At 43.0% G+C, this 12,161-nt stretch overlaps 1 protein-coding gene across 1 annotated transcript in view; it reads right to left on the bottom strand.

The window, feature by feature from the left end:
• Positions 1-12,161, bottom strand: part of MAPKAPK2 (MAPK activated protein kinase 2) — a 64,131-nt gene that overhangs the window by 32,508 nt on the left and 19,462 nt on the right. The window lies entirely within an intron of this gene.

Below are 12,161 nucleotides of genomic sequence, written 5' to 3'. Positions count from 1 at the left end.
GTGTCGCATTACTCACCACTGCTCTCTCTCTTTTACTTTACCTGGCTTTGCCTTTTTCCCCCATTATACTTCTAGGACATTAATTGTTTGACCCCTGACATGCTGTGTTTTTATGTAGATTGTTGTAAGCCACATTGGGCCTGCCCCATGGGTGGGAAATTGTGGGATATAAATGCTGTAAATAAATACATAAATATGCAGTGAACCTACTCAAAGACTTATAGAAAGATTGTTGGGCTCCATAAAGACCACCAGCTGATGCGAGGATTTAGCAACTTCTGCTTGTCCTAGAGAAAGAGAGATTTCAAAAACTCTGAGTGGAATGGAACGGGTAAACATGAAACCTACTGTTTACTCTTTCAAAAAGACAGAAAAACTAGGGGACATGCCATTCAGTTACTAAAATAGGAGAAAACACAGCTTGGAACGTGTTGCTAGAGGATACAGTAAAAGCAGTTAGCGTAGTTGCCAAGTACTTGTAACCTAAAGTGGCCACTCTTGGGAACTTGCATCATACATCCACTTCTAACCCTCATCCCCCGTAATCCCACATCACTCATACATTTACTCACAGGAATATGTACACCATATGTCTCTGTGTCTTAACACTGCCCTTTAAGCTTCCCATTGTCTCTTTCCAACGTTTCAATGTTGATGTCCCATTGTTATATTCTTAACGATACTTCGATGGTTTCACATAACTTGTACAATGTAACCCATAACCAACTTATAACAAATGTATTTCCATTATTCATATCCTATTGTAAGCCACACTGAGCCCGCAAAGAGGTGGGAAAATGTGGGATACAAATGCAATAAATAAATAAACTTAAAAAAACAAAAAACTCTAGGGGACATTGGAGCAGTGAGTGGCGTTGGAATCCCGCCCTGCGAGTGAGGTCAGCAGCCTGTCGGTTACAAGAACCATTTCACTCCGAAAAGGTAGTGAGGAGAGCTGCTACCTGGAACACAGCTGATGTGTTTCCATCTTTGGATCTGGTATTTGGAAACTGGAAGCTTCGGCTTTCTTATTGACAATGGGTAAAATTAAGGCGAAAAAGTTAAACCTGTTGTGTTATCTTCACTTCCAATTACAGGACCCGTGGACATTTATTTATTTATTTAGATTTTTGCTCACACCTTTTCCAGTAGTAGCTCAAGGTGAGTTACGTTCAGGTACACTGGATAGTTCTCTGTCCCAGGAGGGCTCACAACCTAAGTTTGTACCTGAGGCAACGGAGGGTTAAGTGACTTGCCCAAGATCACAAGGAGCAGCAGCGGGATTTGAACCGGCCACCTTTGGATTGTAAGACCGGTGCTCTAACTACTAGGCCACTCCTCCAAGTCTTCAGAAACTGCCGAGTGAACTGGCTTTGGTTAGCCCTCTATCTTCAACACCTTCTTCTTCAGGAGCTACTTTTAAGTCCGATTTGAGATTGCCACCATTCCCATTGCCCCTCTGACGATGTCAAGTTTTAAGGGAGAGGCCTCAGTAAGTATGTTTCAATCTGGGGCTAGCCATTTACCTTCAACTTTGTCCCCAGAGAGTACTGAACGGTTACCCCTTTCTAAGTCCAACTGGAGCGCCAATTGACTTGGATCATCATCTGTTTCCGGAGAACTTTCTGGTGATGTTTCTTTGAAGGATATCTGGACTCTGCTTGCTAATACTACTATGCTGCTATAGGGATTTTTAGGGAGACGTGAAATTGAAGGAACATGAATTTGATGTAATTAAAGTGAATAGTTCTCAAGTTAGAAATGCAGGTTACTGCCATTCAGAATGTATATGAGCCTCAGATTAAAGCTAGTATAAGTCTACACAGACATAGAAATTTTGGAAAATTCATTAAAGGCTAAGAACCTTCGTATACTTAAAATTTTCCTAAACCGCATCTTATCTCTCCTTTGATTTTATTTTTGCAGAATTATTTTCATGAAACATCCTCCCACCCTGTCAGACTATCATAGTAATGCTTGAATGTTATCACTTATATACACTGTCAGCTAGCACATTTGCTTATTTCCAATCTGAGGAAGAAGGGCGACCTTCGAAAGCTAATCAAGAAATGTATTAAGTTATGTCCAATAAAAAAGGTATCATCTTATTTTCTTTTCCATGTTTTATTTTGTTTGATTTCTATAGATTCTACATGGAATGTTGCTATTCCACTAGCAACATTCCATGTAGAAGTCGGCCCTTGTAGATCACCAACGTGGCCGCGCAGGCTTCTGCGAGTCTGACGTCCTGCACGTACGTGCAGGACGTCAGACTCACAGAAACAGAAGCCTGCGCAGCCTTCTACATGGAATGTTGCTAGTGGAATAGCAACATTCCATGTAGAATGTCCAATAGTAGCAACATTCCATGTAGAATGTCCAATAGTAGCAACATTCCATGTAGAATCTCCAATGGTATCTATTTTACTGTCATAGTAATGCTTGAATGTTTTCACTTATATACACTGTCAGCTAGCACATTTGCTTATTTCCGATCTGACGAAGAAGGGCAACCTTCGAAAGCTAATCAAGAAATGTATTAAGTTATGTCCAATAAAAAAGGTATCATCTTATTTTCTTTTCCATGTTTTATTTTGTTTGATTTCTATTGATAACCTTAAGAGTGGACTAACACGGCTACCACACTCCTCTACTCATGAAACATTACAAATTGCTAGTCTGGAAAATACTGCGATTTCAAATTTGTATTTAACCCTAGTGGAGGGGAGGGGGGAAATCAGCCAGGGCCTGCTTTGGTAGAGAACTAGGATTTTTCAAACAACTGATTTCTTAGAATTGTCTTATAATAGCTCTACTAGAGCGACTCTGTTTTTTTTAACAAGTCCAATGTCCATTGTTCTTAAGGCTTACTTTTCTAAGAAGGATGTTGCTTACTGTGGTTATAAGTTGATGATTTTCCCATATGTATCAACAGAGAAGGAAACGGTTCTTACAGTTAAAATGTAGGGTTTTGGCTTTGGGATCTTCCTTTTTCCATGTAGATGCTATATTTCCTACCAAGCTACCAATTATATATTTTTGGAACCTGTTCAGTTAGAAAGGCTTTTTGTCAGATAAACAAGTCATCGAGTGTGGTACTAGTTATTATAGGTTTGGTAATCTCTCCTGCTACTATTTAACTAAGTTAAGACTTCAGTGTTAGGTAACACGGGTGTATTTTGAAATAACTGTTTTAGTATGGAAGATTTTTTGTGTATCTTATTTCTTGATTACTTCTGTTGTAAAACTGATATTTAAAAATAAAGTTCTATTTAAAAAAAAAAAAAAAAAAAAAGCTCTGGAACTAGTTACCAGAGGATGTGGTATCAGCGGTTAGTGTATCTGGGTTTAAAAACAGGTCTGGACAAGTTTTCGGCAGAGAAGTCCATAGTCTGCTATTGATACAGACATGGGGAAGCCACTGCTTGCACTGGGATTGGAAACGGAGTGTTGCTACTCAGATTCTGCAAGGAATCTTGCTATTCCTGGGGATTCCGGAATCTTGTTAGTCTTTGAGGTTCTGGAATGCTGCTATTCAGATTCTATATGGAATGTTGTTACTATTTGGAATTCTGTCAGGTTACTTGTGACCTGGATTGGCCACTGTTGGAAGCAGGATACTGGGCTAGATGGACCACTGGTCTGACCAAAGTATGGCTATTTTATGTTCTCTCCAAATTAGGCGGTACAGCAAATAGTCTATAAAACAAACAACAGGGAAGACTAGACTATTTTGACACCCCCAAAGAGAACAACCTAGATCTAAATTTGCCATCTAGTTAGAGACCTACTGAAAGTATCCCAATATTAGTTAAATTTTTGGAGACCTTGGTAGCCTCTCAGCTTTGCAATTATTTAGGGGTGCCACGAGGCCCATGGCTATAAACAGGATGTGCAACATCTAGCAGACACCAATGGCAATTAGCACAAAATAAGTTTTCGTAAAAGAGTCCCTTAGATCTTCATTATTGTTTACATTTAGAAGTAATTGCAGCACCAAGAGTCATTAGAGATGCCCAAGAGACAATTTTAAAACAGATACTTTTGAAGCTTTTGACACGGTTGGCCATGCCTTATCTTCAATTAAATTGAGCTAGGGATTTCAGGACATTCAGCACATTCTTAGGTAGCAAACCACACTGTGATTGAGGATGAGCTCCAGGTAAAGGACTATGAAACAATTGTAGAGTCCCTCAGGGGTCTCCTTTGTCCCCTTTGTTGTTTATATGACCTCATCAATTAGGCCCTATCAATGTTGGGTGTTATACTCTACTCTTATACAGATGATATTCTACTTCCAATACCTACATTGAATGCCAGACACTTGAGTCAAGGAGAGGATTGACATTGGAAAATGTCAAAGCTGAATAAAACAAAAATGTACTTTCACTTAGTACTTAGTAGGTCAAGATCATTTACAAATGGTTATTCCACTGTCTTTAGGTAAATCCCTCCCAACTGAAAAAAATCCTCAGAGGTTCTAGGGGTGCTCTTTGACCTTTTTATGGAGCCTCAAATAAACTTCAAGATATTTTAAGCTACATGCACAGTACTTGCCCGCTGGCACCCAAGTGGTTGCTAGTGTAGGATGAGTGATTGGCAAAGGCCTTCAGGTATCCAAAGGTTTTACCCCCAGTCAGTATGTGGGGTAGTACTAAGGTACTACTTCACCTGAAAAGTTTGGGGACACCTGACCTATCAGTTCATCATCCACCACTCAAAGCTATGAATGAAGTCCAGGCCCCTTTGAGCATTTACACCCTCATTTCATAGTCTTCTGTGCACAGTTTTTGTGTTTTATGCAAATTTGTGAGGGGAAAGGGACATGAAATACTGCATTACTGTGGTTTTTACAACTACATTTAAAGCGGTATACATAGTATATACAGATTCTGTGGTTTTTACAACTACATTTAAAGCGGTATACATAGTATATACAGATACTTATTTGTATCTGAGGCAATGGAGGATTAAGTGACTTGCCCAGGGTCACAAGGAGCTACAGTGGGAATCAAACCCAACTCCCTAGGATCAAAGTCCACTGCACTAACCACTAGGCTACTCCTCTACTCCACAGGTCTCACAATAGTGACCATTACGTAGCTTGATAAATGAGGTGCTAATTGGCACTAGCTACCAGTAATTAGCTATAATTGGCATTAATTGGTGGTAATTAGCACTAATTTGCAGTTACACATAGTTCATTGTAATTAACACCTTAGCGTGGAAATCCTTAAGCGCATAACTGTGAGGGGATGCGAGAGGCGTGCTCAGTACTTACAGGCTAAGGTTAGAGAGTAGTTACAGCAGGCCATTGACGTGCTGTCAGCAGCTGTGTCTAAAGAACAGCACAACTACCAACCTATGCCAGTATTCTATAAAAACCTTTGTTGAACACTCCCTACGCTAAAGCTCGTGTCGCATTCTCTAGTCTTCTACCTTCATTCTATAAAAATGGCACTTAGTTGTGAATTGTCACTACAGAAATTGTGCTTACTTTAGGTGACCTGTACTGAATTACTCAGTGCGTTTTTTCTAGCAAAAAAGGTGCTGGTACTCAAATGCTAGGTCACTCTTCAGGGGTGAGGTGATTACTGAGGGACCCACCCCACAATAGCCAGGCCCCCTGCAACCAGTCACAGAATCTATGGCAAGGCAGAATTGGTGTGTCGAGCCTGAGCTTTGATTAAAACTTGGGGTCCATGGGTCAATTTTAGCAGACAGTGGAAAAGGTGCCGGTACTCAGTACCCCCTCAAAAAAAAAAAAATCCTGGAAATACTCCTTTTGTATATCAGAAAAGCATCAAAATCATTTGCAGTACTACAGTTCTCCGATTCACATGCCTAGACAGATTGTTCGCCTTTGCTACTGTGATCTAACAGGCTGCTTCCAAGAAGACATGAGGGAGACCAAAATTACTCTACATTCTAGAGTTGCCAGATGACAAAAAACTGTCAAGCAAACGAATCCTACTTTCAAACTCCCAACTTCAATGCATCTCTGGACTTGCTGCCTTACTCTGGTTGGTTAGAAGAGCAGCGCCTTAAAACAGAACAGGACAACACTATTGACTTGAGTCTATCCCAGTGACCCAGAGCAGGTGATGCATGGCCCTTTGTCTTGAGTTTCTTCACAGCAACGACTGATTTGAGATTTGCACACATCTGATCCGAGGTTCATGCGCATTACAAGATTACTCCAAAAAAAACAGACTTCTCTAATTCTCAAATACTGGAGCTGATGTCTGACCTAGCAAAGGGTAGAATAAGTTACCCAAAATGAGAAGGTTATCTTCTTGGTCATCTATCAATTACTTTCAAGCCAGATATCAATGCCAAGCTCTGAATTTGCAACTTGTCACCTCGGTTACTCCAAGCCCCTTGTCCTAGGTCATAGGGAAGAAATTTCAGCTTCCAGTGTCTTTTGAGTTACAAATACACAAAGCAATTACTCTGTTATTTTCCTAAACTCTATGAAAGGGATGCTGAAAAGCTTGTGATCAAACTGGATCAACTGGAAATATTCCTCCTCTGGCAGCAAACCGAGGAAACCTTACAAACTTACATCTGAATTAAATAAATGCCTCCTTCTCTGATCACCTCAATTACCCAAAAAATACGTTCATCTTTCTTGGTTCGATTCCCACTGCTGCTCCTTCTGACAAGGCACTTTACCCCCTCCATTGCCTCAGGTATAAAACAAGTGCCTGTATATAATATTTAAACCGGTTTGATTGTAAGCACAGAAAGATGGTATATCAAATCCCATCCTCTTTGGGGAATTGATCCAAGAAAAAAAAAATTAAAAATCGAGAAGGGAGGAGGAAAGCAAACACTCAGGAATCCACATCACAAGGCTGGACTCAGTATGATAATCCTGTATGCCAACAGCATCATACAGTAAGGTTAAAATGTCTGCCAGCGAGCTGAGTTAAGCAGCACCTCCCCCTTCAAACCACAGTCCATGTATGAAGACCAAAATCAGTGAAGAGATTTAAACACTCATCCCTGGCCAACTGTGGTAACTCTCCCCCCCCCCCCCCCCCTCCCAATCTGAATCCCCCTATGTGATCTCTCTTCAGTCCTCCTCCCACCCTCAGCCCATAACCTAATGTCCCAGCATGCAGTATCTGCCTAATTCCTCTCTCTCCCCCCCCCCCACCCCCCCCCCGACACCAAATCTTCTTTCAACCTAAAAACATCCCCCTCCTTCCCCGGTAAATGCACACTATAAAATTCAGCCTCAAATTCAAGAAAGAATGAAAGGCTCTCAATCAGATGTGCTCTTTAAAGTTATCTCCCTCGCAACAGGGCTGCCTATAGAAAAGGAGTTTGGTCGGGGGGGGGGGGGGGGGTGGAGAAGTCAAATATCAGTGCCATGAAAAGTTAATCAGGATTAAGAAAAAAAAGAGAGGCCATAAAAATGAAGTGGCCGCATGCAGCCTTGGTTAAAATGTAGGAGCAGTACAGAAGGAGTCTAAGCAGGAGGATGGTCCTTCTCATGCCACAGGCTGATTTATTAGGAACACACGAAAACGTGTTCTCCTGCCAGGTGACAGGCTACCACGTGAGAGGGAAAGAGAAACAGGAAACACAAGAACAGGGAGACACGCACAGGGCATTTACATATTTCTGATGTGAAGAGACAGATTCTATTCCAGACAAGTCATTGCCACTCTGACTCCAAGGAAGAGGCCTGGACAGGAGCTCAGAAGGTCACAGAGTGTGTATCCTCTGCCCCAAGGCAGCATTTACTACCTGCATCATCCCTGCAGATGCTTCAACTCTTAACATAGGCAGCCAAGACCCCTCGGGCCCCGCTTACTGTATTATCCCTTTATTGAATAAAGACTTCACACATTCTATTTGCAGGTTTGGCACAACTTGGCCGCAGCTTTATTTAATTACAACAACATATCTTAACCCTGGGCATACACCCAAGCCACTTTCAGCCTCTGGCTTAATCACCCCCAAGCCGAGTCCGCCGCACTAGCAAGACTGGCTAATCTTGAACAGGGCTCCCCGCCGCACAGCAAGAGAGCCGTATGTTAACCGCAGCTACCAGCTGCCTAGTAACATTGTCAACTGGCTTGGGTACCCTGCCCAAGCTGCGACAATTTCTACTTGCATACGGTAAGGTTTACTGGGGGGGGGGGGGGGGGGGGTTGGGTGCACACAGCTTGCCGTGGCGACCAGAAGAGGTCGACCCGGCTCCCATCATGGGCTTTTAAGCCCCTCTCTGGCTCCTCCCGATGCCCAGCGGGGAGCCTCTGGCGATAGAGGATGTCCCTTCCCTCGCCTCCCGCTGGGGCTTGGTGGGCATGCCCGTCGGGGCACGGCGCCATGTTATTTTTGGCTCCGTGCACCCTACGGGGCACTGCGCCTTGCATTTCTCCCACCAGGTTAAATACCAGTTCAAGTCTCTCCCAAGGACTTCCCGTACTGCCATAAGCCCATTACTCATCACTGTACAGCTGTGTAACAGAGCCCTTGGGACAGGCTAAGACACACAGGAAATAACAGGACTACTGTGGGTCTACCTTGTGGCTTCACGGCCACACAAAAGAAGCATCACACATTGGTCAGAATTCATTAGGTTACTACATGGATAATTTAGCTCCCTAGTCTCCTTGACGGCAATTTGACCTACTACTCTGAAGCGCACAAGGACAGGCCAACCGTGCTTTAAATCATTTCTGCCAAACATGTACATTTCATACGACAGGCCGGTTTTAATAAAAGATGCACAAGAACCACACTGTATCCTAACTGCTCCTAAATAGTTCAGAACCAACTGAAGTCTATTATCCCTGGTCTGTGCATGTCTTGCTGCACCGGGAGGAAGGGGGGGGGGGGGGGGAATCAGGTTCCTTAGTAGCTAAAGAGGGATACAAACATCAACTACCTCAGTCGAACATAAAATAAAATAATTCACCCCACCAGGAAGAAAGATTCTAAAATAACTGGAAAGTAGTGTCACATGGGAGGGACTTCGCTTTAAAGCATCGTGTGTTAAAATGGAAGAATCTAGCAATTTATTCAATAAAAAGAGTCAGAGTGTGATAGCACCACCTTTAACCTGTTTTGTCACCTTTTCAACTGGGAACCTATAGGAAATTTGTTTTACAGATTACGGAACACCTCATTCTTACAAAGGTAACAGCACTTCATCATACAATAAAAAGGGTGGGGGGGGAGGCAGTTCCTCTGAAGCTGTGTGAGGGACACAGAGAATGAACATAACCAAAGCAGTACACTGGATGGCCAAAGCCCCAGGCAATGTGCTGCTCCCCAAGTTTTGAGAAGGTTCACTAATGCTTCATCTGAGGTGAATGTGACCTGATCATGCAGATACTATAGCAGGACATGTTTATCCAGTCTTACCCTAGATAAGATAATACTCAAGCACCTTTCTGACCTCATGGCCCTTATTTTCTTACTGCCTTCACTCTCATCTATACGTTCCATCTTTGCTTACACACTATGCTGTCTATTAAAATGTTTTATTGTGTTGACATTGTAAGTAGTATGCTATGCCATACTTATTATTTCAATATTTTCACTGCTGTAATTGTCTATAGCTTATGTTTGAGTTATTCTTCCTGTACACTGCCTTGAATGAATTCCTTCAAAGAGGCAGTAAATAAATCCTAATTAAGCCTTGAGAAAATGAATTACAGGTCATCCAAAAGGGGATAACCTTCCCTAGACGCATCCTTAAATAGCTACTCCAGTAGGACCCAACATCATGACTAGCAGAAGACCCAAAACCGTACTCTGCTCAGTTGATTAGTAAATTTCAAGTGGTTGCCCCCTTGATTTAGGCAAACTTCTATGCTAATTATATTCTCCTCATTTCGTACCATGACCCTCGTTCCCTGGACCTTTCATAACTCCAAATGTCTGAATGCTATCTATGCTAGTTACAGAAATCACCCGATTCTTAAATCCTCAAAAATTCACTTGCCTGTTGGCTCACTAGACTGCCCCAGACTCCCACCATACACGGTACCCCACTGGCTCTGGTAGATGGATCCCTAGTTTTTCTCGACTTTCATCTGCCATTTGATACCTAGGTAGCCTGGGTGCTTTTACCTTCCTTTTTAGTTCTGAACACAGCAGATAGGTATCTGCATCCCATTTAATTACAGTAATATTGCTGATACAATTATTACCTCTTCTCTTTTCAAAAAGGGCCCAAATGCTTCAGAATACAGCTGAGACTCAGAAGTCCAACAAGAAGCCAAATTTGATTGTGTACATATGTACATAAGTACAGCCACACTAGGACAGACAAAAGGTCCATCAAGCCCAGCATCCTGTTTCCAACAGTGGCCAATCCAGATCACAAAAAACTGGCAAGATCCCAAAAAAGTTCAATACATTTTATGCTGCTTATCCCAGAAATGGGCAGTAGATTTTAATAATGGTCTATGGACTTTTCCTTTAGGAAGCCGTCCAGACCTTTTTTTAAACCCTGCTAAGCTTAACTGCCTTTACCACATTCTCTGGCAACGAATTGCAGAGTTTAATTACACGCTGAGTGAAGAAACATTTTCTCCGATTCATTTTAAAATTTACTACTTTGTAGCTTCATCACATGCCCCCTAGTCCTAGTATTTTTGGAAAAAGTAAACCGATGCTTCACGTCTACCCGTTCCACTCCACTCATTATTTTATAGACCTCTATCTCCCCTCAGCCGTCTCTTCTCCAAGCTGAAGAGATCTAGCTGCTTTAGCCTTTCTTCATAGGGAAGTCGACCCACCCCCTTTATCATTTTTGTCGCCCTTCTCTGCATCTTTTCTAATTCCACTATATCTTTTTTGAGATGCGGTGGCCAGAATTGTGCTTCTTTGCTCCTGTTTGGAAGCAGATAGCGTTTGACCTATTACCATGGCCAGCATAAAATTCTAACATTATCACAAAGTTCTCCACACTGGGACCCCTCACAAGCTCTTTGATCTTACCTGTGCATTGCTCTCATCTTGAATCCATAAGACCATGCTTTTTATTGCATCGTCCCTTCCCTCTGGGCCTCCCTCCCTATCAATCAATATATATAAATGGCGAGTGTCGTACTCACTCGCAAATGCGCAGTAGAGACCCTCTTTGCCTCACCCCCACGTCAATATGTGATGACGGGGGCGGAACAGAGACGGTCTCTACTGCGCATTTGCGAGGGACACCGCAGTCGCTAACGTTCCCCCCACCCACCTTCCACCCGGTCGGGCACTCGCTCCGCTGAGCTACTGTTGGCCTACCTTCTTCTCTGCCTGTGTCCCGCCCTCTACGACTTTACGTCACACGAGGGCGGGACACAGGCAGAGAAGAAGAAGGAATGCCACGGCAGCTCAGAGTCAGCAGTAGAGCTGTGTGCTGTGTGCCCTCACTGTTTCAATAGCGGAGCGAGGGCCCGACCGGGTGGAAGGTGGGTGGCGACGGCTCGGGGGGGGCCATTCAACCGCCCCCCCCCCCCCCCCCGCCTCACTAGCCCGTTTTTACGGGCTGAACGGCTAGTTTCCCAAATAAGAGCTGCATTGAAAGCTCACCTTTCCTCCCAGGATTTTACCTCTATTTTCTATTGCTTTTTCTTCGGATTTTCCTTTTACTATCTGCATTTGTAGCTCTTTTCCTTTTCAAGGAAAATTAGAATTTTGTTTTGAACCGCTGTGATTGCCTGAGAAAGGTGATACATCAAGTACAAACATACTGAAAGGCGTGAGCTAAATCCAAATCCCTCTCCCTTTTCCCTTCATATTCTAGACAGTGACCTTAGGGTCACGCTTAACACCTCGCCAGCTAGGGAAGCTGCTCCCAGTGTAAAGTCGCAGGTTTTAAATACAAGAGATGCCTAGTACAGAAACTTCACCTGGCGATACTGCGGCATGCTCGAACGAATGCTGGACACTGCCCAAGTCCCACCAGTTCTCAACTAAAAGGATTGCACACAAAGGTCTCAATGTAATGAAGTGTGCCAATATCAGCAGCCTTTCTTCACTCCTATTTTAGCTTGCATGTCCCAGTGCTAATTTAACTCAAGTATTTAATATTAACTTAGTGCTCAAAACTTGAACACTAATGAAGAATTTTAAGGTTATCACACTTTCCATGCAAACACAACCACCTGCGTATGGGATTTCTGCCAATGGAGAAAAGGTGC

Source organism: Microcaecilia unicolor, chromosome 12 (genome assembly GCF_901765095.1).
Source record: "Microcaecilia unicolor chromosome 12, aMicUni1.1, whole genome shotgun sequence".
In the NCBI taxonomy this organism is placed as follows: Eukaryota; Metazoa; Chordata; class Amphibia; order Gymnophiona; family Siphonopidae; genus Microcaecilia; species Microcaecilia unicolor.
Note: the sequence above shows the minus strand (reverse complement) of the source record. Positions and strands in the feature narration are given on the sequence as shown.